General features: G+C 37.0%; 1 pseudogene; it reads left to right on the forward strand.

Annotated features, from left to right (window-relative positions):
- Nucleotides 1-1131: 1131 nt before the first annotated feature.
- LOC113190289 (thyroid receptor-interacting protein 11 pseudogene) lies at nt 1132-5208 on the forward strand (annotated as a pseudogene).
- The last annotated feature ends 2168 nt before the right edge of the window (nt 5209-7376 follow it).

Below are 7376 nucleotides of genomic sequence, written 5' to 3' on the forward strand. Positions count from 1 at the left end.
CAAACATTTGTAACTTAATTAGATTGTTTGACATGTTCTGTTCCACATTCTACAATCCTCTGATATCTTAATTTTTTAAATATTTTTTTGCATATTTTAGGGTAAAAATTTGGGGCTGTGAAGATCAATGAACTCATAGAACCCATTATTACAATATCATAGTACCTGAAAAATCTTCTGTGTATACCCTAGGAAGAACCAATCTTTTCACCAATCTTTTCTAGTTTTATATTTCTCCAAATGTTACATAATTAACATAGCATTTTCAAACTGGCATCTTTAATTTTGCAATATGCATTTAATAGTCATTCTTGTTTTGTGAGTGGATAGTTCATTTATTGTTGAAAAACATTCAATTGTATGAATATATCACAATTTATGTGTCCATCTGTAGAAGGACATCTTGGTTTGTTCCAAGTATTGGAGACTATGACTAAAACTGCTGTAAACACCTGTGTACAGATTTATATAGAGAAATAAATTTTCAAAAAATTTGGGTAAATACCAATGACAGCAGTGTCTGCATCATGTGGTAGGAGTGTGGTTAGCTTTATAAGAAAATGACAAACTGACTTTAACAGAGGATGTTTCATTTTGCATTCCCTAGAGTTTCTGTTGTTCATGTTTTCAGCAACATTTGTTATTGTTATTTATTTTGTCATTGTTATTTACCCTTTTCAGAGGTGTGTAGTTATATCTCATTATTGAGTAAGATGTTAAAAAGGAGTAGTAGGAGAGGATACCCTTGATTGTTCCTGATCTTAGTGGGAAAGTTTCAAGTTTATTATCATGAGGAATGAGGTAGGGGTGATATGGCCACCAGCACCCAGGTGGCAGGAGCAGCCTGCAAGCTGGGGCAAGTCACCCAGTACTGGGGGAGAAGTCACCCAAGCTCTAGGGCAGAAAGAGGAGGAAACGAGCCAAGGCCCCCTTGGGGTGACTGGGCCACTGGAGCCAAGTCACTGGTGCAAGCCCAGGCCGAATACAATGGTTGGCAGGAGCCCTGCCTTTGCGGAATTCTTAGTGCTTGGGTCATAATTGATCCCGCAGTGCTCAAGGAGGTTCAGAGCAAGTGGATAGAGATTGAGGTGGTTTTCAGAGTGGGTCTAATGGCTCACTGAAATTGTGGAAATGTCATCCTGGTTTAAAGACCTAGGCTCTGGCTTGGGCCACTCCTTGGGTCAGGTGGGGGGCAGCTTGGTTTCCCTCACTGGCCTTATCTCCAACGTCACCAAGGATGAGGTTCTCGATGATTTTGAGGATGTAGAAGCAGGTTTACCTAATTGGAGAAAGAACATGGAAGATACCAAATGGATGATCAGATATGACAATGAAAGGCTTAAAAACTATTGTACTGAGCTGGAAGAAAGGTACATAGCATCTGAGCTACGGATCCAACATCAATCTGCAAATTACCGAAATGAACTGGAAGAGAAAGAAGTAGAAAGCAGGCAACTTAAAGCAAGATAGTTTGCACTACAAGATGAGTTGTCCACACTGCAGTCAGTACATTCAGGAGCTGGTGTTACACCAGCAATGACTGCCCCGTCTTCATTCGGTAATAAGATCAGTCATGGTTCAGCTTTTCCTGGTGATGACATGGACTTCAGTGACATCATTTCAGAACAACAAGAAATAAACAGACTTTCAATTGAAATTTCAAGACTTGAATCTCAAGTTGGCCATTGGAGGGATATAGCTCAGGCACAGGCAACACATAATTCTGATCAAAGTGAAATCTGCAAACTACAAAATACTATTAAGCTACTTGAACAAAACCAAAGTCAAGACCCCGATCATTGTCAAGAGGAAATGTCAGTTTTGCAGAATGCACATCAACAGAAACTGGCAGAGATAAGTCGCTGGTATTTCTTCATAGTCATTAAATGACTATGAAGAAAGGACTGAAAAACTTGAAAATCACTTACAACAAGGTGACTCAGGAGTTACAGTAACTGATGAGTCTAAAATCAGTGAGATGGAAAAAAACTATTCAGGTTCTACAAACTTGAGAAAGTAGAGTCTGCAACAAAGATGGGGAAACTTGAGGATCAAATAAAAGATATAAATAAAAAAATATCTTTGGCAGAAAATGACAGAGACACCTTGAAGAGAGAAAAAGAGCAGCTCAGTGTGGAGAAGCAACAAATAATTGAACAGTGTGAAACCTTGAAGGTGGAATGTAGTCAATTGCAGCCTTCTGTGATGGAGCAGAAAGATGAGGAAATTGGGAATTTGTGGAAAACCAGTGAACAAATAAAAGGCCATTTGCAGGAAGACACACACAACACTCCAGCAGACAATTCTGATAGTTTTCAAGAAACTAAAAAAAAAAAAAAGCCTTCCTATAGAAAATGGAAGTGAAAAACACGACCTGTATAACTATGAAACTGATGAAACTGAAAAATTAGTGAAAGGAATCCAAGAATGAGAACTTGAGATTCAACTTCTAAATTAAAAGAACATATATTTAACCAGACAGATCAATCAGCTGTCCAAAGATGAAGTTGCTAAACTCACACAAGTTATCCATCAGGAAGATATGGAGATACAAACTCTTCAGGCTAAAATTTATTCAGGTTCCTACACACAGGATGTCGTTACCCTTTAGCAGCAACTGCAGACCTTCACTATGGAAAGAGACCAAATATTAGCTGTTTTGAATGAGAAGACAAAAGAAAATACCCAACTGCAAGCAGAACATCAGAAAATGAAGGATACAGTCACTGCCAAAGCAGCAGCCCTCATCAGCTTCAAAAAGAAAATAAAAAATCGTCCACCAAATTTGAAAATAGTGATCAAGATACGCTTAGAGAAACTCTGCAGAATTTATCTTATATCATGAGAGAAAAAGACATTGAAATAGATGCACTAAGTCGGGAATCTCAGACTTTATTGGACGTTTTACGAACCACTGGCACTAGTCATGAGGTTCGAGGTGTTAATAGTCATCAGTTCGAGGAGCTCCTACAAGAACGTGATGAATTAAAACAGCAAGTGAAAAAAAGGAGGAATGAAAACGACAGGTAATGACAACCATTCAAAATCTGCATCATGAGTCAGCCCAACACGAGGAAGACCTTCTTCAACTTGAAGCCCAAGTTTTGGTTGTCAGTGATAACAGTTCTAAATTAGAAGAAGGCTACACTGGCCTCATCCACTGTTATGAGCTGAAGGAAACCAAACTTTAACATTTTGGGCACAAATTAGGCTAGTGCCTAGGGCAAGTTTGCAGCAGCAAAGATCTCTTTTTAGGAAAACTTTATATGATTACACGCCAGCTGTTGTCTGCCTCATCACTTACCTCCCAGTCAGCAGAGGTCGAAGAGCTGAGAAAATCACTGCAAGAAAAAGAGGCCACCATTAAGGAGCTCCAGGAGAATAACCACAGGTTTTCTGATGTAACTGCTCTCACCTCCAAAAGAGAAAAGAAAGAACATGAACAAACAGATTCCAAAATTAAAGAGCTCAAGGAAAAACAAGATCTGTTACAAAATTACTGAAGAAAAAGACCTCTTAATCCAACCCAAAAGTGATCAGTTACTTTCTTCAAATGCAAAGTTCACTAACAAAGTGATTGAAAATGAGTTGTTGAGGCAAGCAATAACAAATCTCAAGGAGAGAATATTAATTTTAGAAATGAACATTTCTCAACTAAAAGGGGAGAATGAAAAAATAATAGAAACATCCAAAGAAAAGGAAACGGAGTATCAAGCATTACAAGAGATGAACATGAAGTTCTCTATGATGCTTCGAGAACAAGAGTTCAGGTACCAGTCAATGAAAGAGAAAGCGCTTGCCTTTGAGCAACTGTTAGGAGAAAAAGAACAGGGCAAAGCTGGGGAAATAAATCAGCTTTTAAATGAAGTTGAATCAATGCAGGAGAAGACCATTCTGTGTCAGCAGTAGACAGACCAACTCACCTTGTCCCTAAAGAACAAACAGATGGAAAAAGTACCCTCCAGCAAGAGGTTCAACACTTACATGACAAAAGAATTACATTTAAATCAGGAGGTACAAAGACTGAGGAGCCATCTTTTAGAATCAGAAGATTCTTACACCCAGGAAATTTGGGCTGCAGAGAAGAGAGAGATGAACCTGAGAGAGAAAGTCACACTATTGGAGGGAAAGCTACTTTCTTCTTCTAATGCAAGTCATCCAGCCAGTGTGCAGGTAGAGTCCCTGCAGAAACAGGTGTGTTTACTCTCCCAAGAGAGGGATGAGAACACACTGCAGCTTTTGCTCTACCAGGAACAAGGAAAGCAGTATGCCATGTCATTAACTAACCTGCAAATGGTTCTGGAGCATTTACAACAAGAAGAAAAAGCTGTGTATTCAGCTGAATTAGAAAAGGAAAGACAACATATAACCAAATGGAAGAAAAAGGCAAAAAATCTAGAAAAAGAAGTATTATTATTATTACAGGAACGTTTGGATGAAGCCAATGGTGTGTTGGATTCAGCAACCAGACTTACACAACAGTTACATCTAAAGGAAGAACAGATTGAAGGACTTAAAAAGCACAATGAGCTCCAACAAGAAATGTTGAATGACGCACAAAAGAAATTGATGAACTCGGAAAATGGCACAGAAGGAAAAGTGGACAAAGCCCTAATGAGAAACCTGTTCATTGGTCATTTCCAGACAACAAAAAGTAAGCGTCATGAAGTGTTAGTTAATGGGAAGCATCCTGGTCATTCCAAAGGAGGAAATGGAGCAGTTGTTGAATGGAGATGATGGTGGTGTTACTAAGTGGATGATGGGTTGGCTTGGAGGAGGATCAAAAAATGTTCCCAGCACATCTTTGAGACTAAATGAGCAATGTCTGCTTAACAGTTCTTTTTCAGAACTTTTTGCTAATTCTGGAAACAGAATCTCCTTCATGTGTTCCACCACCCAAACTTTCTGCTTGTGCCATGAACCATCTAGACTCCAGAGGAAGGAGAAAGTAAGGTGAGAATGTACCAAGAAGTTTGAAAGATGCAGCAGAATTCAGAGCTGGTAGAAGAGCAAGCGGCTGTGAATCCATTTTTGACTCTGCGTTCTGTGGCTGTGCCACTGGTTAGCCTAGCTGGACTTGGACCTGGTGGACCTAGGAATCCCCTTTTGAGTCCCATTGCAGACTTCTTGCCCACCTTTACACCATTGCCAGTATACCCCAACAATAGTGCCAGAGTTGTACCAAAGGACTTTATAAGTAATAGGTGATTCTCAAGCCAGAGATGATTTCGCACTTTGAAGAAGCCATAAATACTTTTGTACTTTTTACAAAGTGGCCTTTTCGAAAAGAAGTCATATATTTGCAGGGAAAAAGAAAAAGAAAAAAGTTGATATAAAGAGCTACCAGATATTTTGACTCCCCCTCCCTCCTTTTTTTTTTTTTTTGGTGTGTATTTTTTTGCTGTAGCACTTATTAAAATTTTGTTCTTATATTATCAGGTAATCAACAGCAATAATAACTATAGATAAAAATGTCTCATTTATATAACAGAAAAGAAGAAAATTTCAACCCATATAAAAAAGATATATACTTCAGAATTTGGGCTATATGAAAACAAAATGTGATGTAGCAAAGTTGTGAATTCTTTAGTTTATAAAAGAAAGCACTGTATAACTACTAAAAGAAAATTACAGTGGGAGGGACTGAACATGAAATTTAGTAGATAATACCTAAGATTCTTTTAATCCTTTAAATTATTTTATTAATTTAATCAATTAATTTTATTTATGAACTTCATAAATTAATTTATATTAAATTTTGATTTATATTTAAATTTTTATTGAATTTTATTAAAATTAATTTGGTAAAATTAATTTAAATAAATTTTAATATAAATCAATTTAATATTATATAGTTTAACTTGCAATTAATTTTGATAAAATGTTCTCAATGGTTTTAGAAGTTGCAGGTGTCAGAGAAGTATCTGCTATATATTCTACTTTTTTTTTCTTCTCGATTTTCACCTAACTTGAGCTGGAAACTTTTGATTTATCCTATACCTTAACTTACAAAAATAAAAAGTGAAGACAAAATACCTAGTGGCTATATAGATCAGCTTTTTCTTTCAATTTTAAATTTTCTCTCATTTTCAGCTTCTTTATTTGATTTTCACGTTCCTTTAGGATAGAAACATGAGGTTTATCTTTTAAAATCTCAAGCAATTTACAATTAGAAAAGAAAGGACTAATCATGGCTTTTTAAGTAGTTCACAAAGTAGACCTGAAGCAAATATGAATCATCTTTAGAAGAATTTGTATCAAAAGGCTGAGAACAAGATTTCCCACACCAGTCCCCTACAGCTCTGCGAATGTGGTTCTCTGTGATTTCATAATGCATATAGGTTGATGTGACGACCACCACAACAGCCACCAGACACACTTGCATCCTAAGGATCAGTGAAATCACCTCCTTGCACCAGCACCAGCTGTTTAGAACTTAAGAAATTTTTACCAGCCCATTATTAAAAAATCCTGACTTGAGGCTTAAGTGAATGAGGATGTTCATATTTATACTTTGAAGTGGTACATTGAAGAGCATTTTCTTGCAGATTTTGTCAATGTAGCTATGCCTCAAAAAGGGAAAAATTGTATAGCAAGAAAATGTAAAAACAAGTTGAGTTCAAATATATAAAGAGCTCTAGCTCCAACTAGAGTGAAATTTGATTGTCAAATTGCTGTGATTACTATATATTTTAAATGTATTTGGGAGACTGGAAGTTTTGATTATGTGTTGATGGATAAAACTTGTTTTTCCAAAAAATTAACAGGCCAAACTGATTCACACATTGTCACCTTTCTTCTTAGCTAACTTATTTAAATTGCCATTCTTCCATACATTATAAAGGAAGTCCCATAAGAGTTCATATGAGAAATGTTCAATTTCCCCCTGAGCTCTGCCCAGTTGGCATCATAGATGCTCCTCTACTTAACCCCACCATAAATGAAAACATCTCAAATTGAAAATGCATGCACCACACCACGTGCCTAGAAGCACAGTGCTCTGCAGCATGCTGCTTGCTTCCCCTGATGATCCTGTCACTGATGGGGAGCTGCCACTCACTGATGCTGCCCCATCAAGAGGGTGTTGTGCTGCATATTGCTAGCCCAGGACAAAGGAAAATCCAAAATCTAAAGTACGAATTCTACTGGACATGTCCTACTTTTGAATTAACAAGACTTTGAAAAATGTTTTTTAAAAAAATAAAAGCATTTTTAGCTATGGTTATAATTATATTAGAGCCTTTATCTGTTTTCCAGCTTATTTAGCTATCTCCTATAAGGATGAAAGAGTTACCCCAATTACTTTCACATTACATAGGAAATTCAGAGATTTATAACTCTTGTGTATGTGGTTCTCTGCGATTTCATCATGCATA

The sequence above is a fragment of the Urocitellus parryii genome, chromosome 3, assembly GCF_045843805.1.
Source record: "Urocitellus parryii isolate mUroPar1 chromosome 3, mUroPar1.hap1, whole genome shotgun sequence".
Lineage (NCBI taxonomy): Eukaryota > Metazoa > Chordata > Mammalia > Rodentia > Sciuridae > Urocitellus > Urocitellus parryii.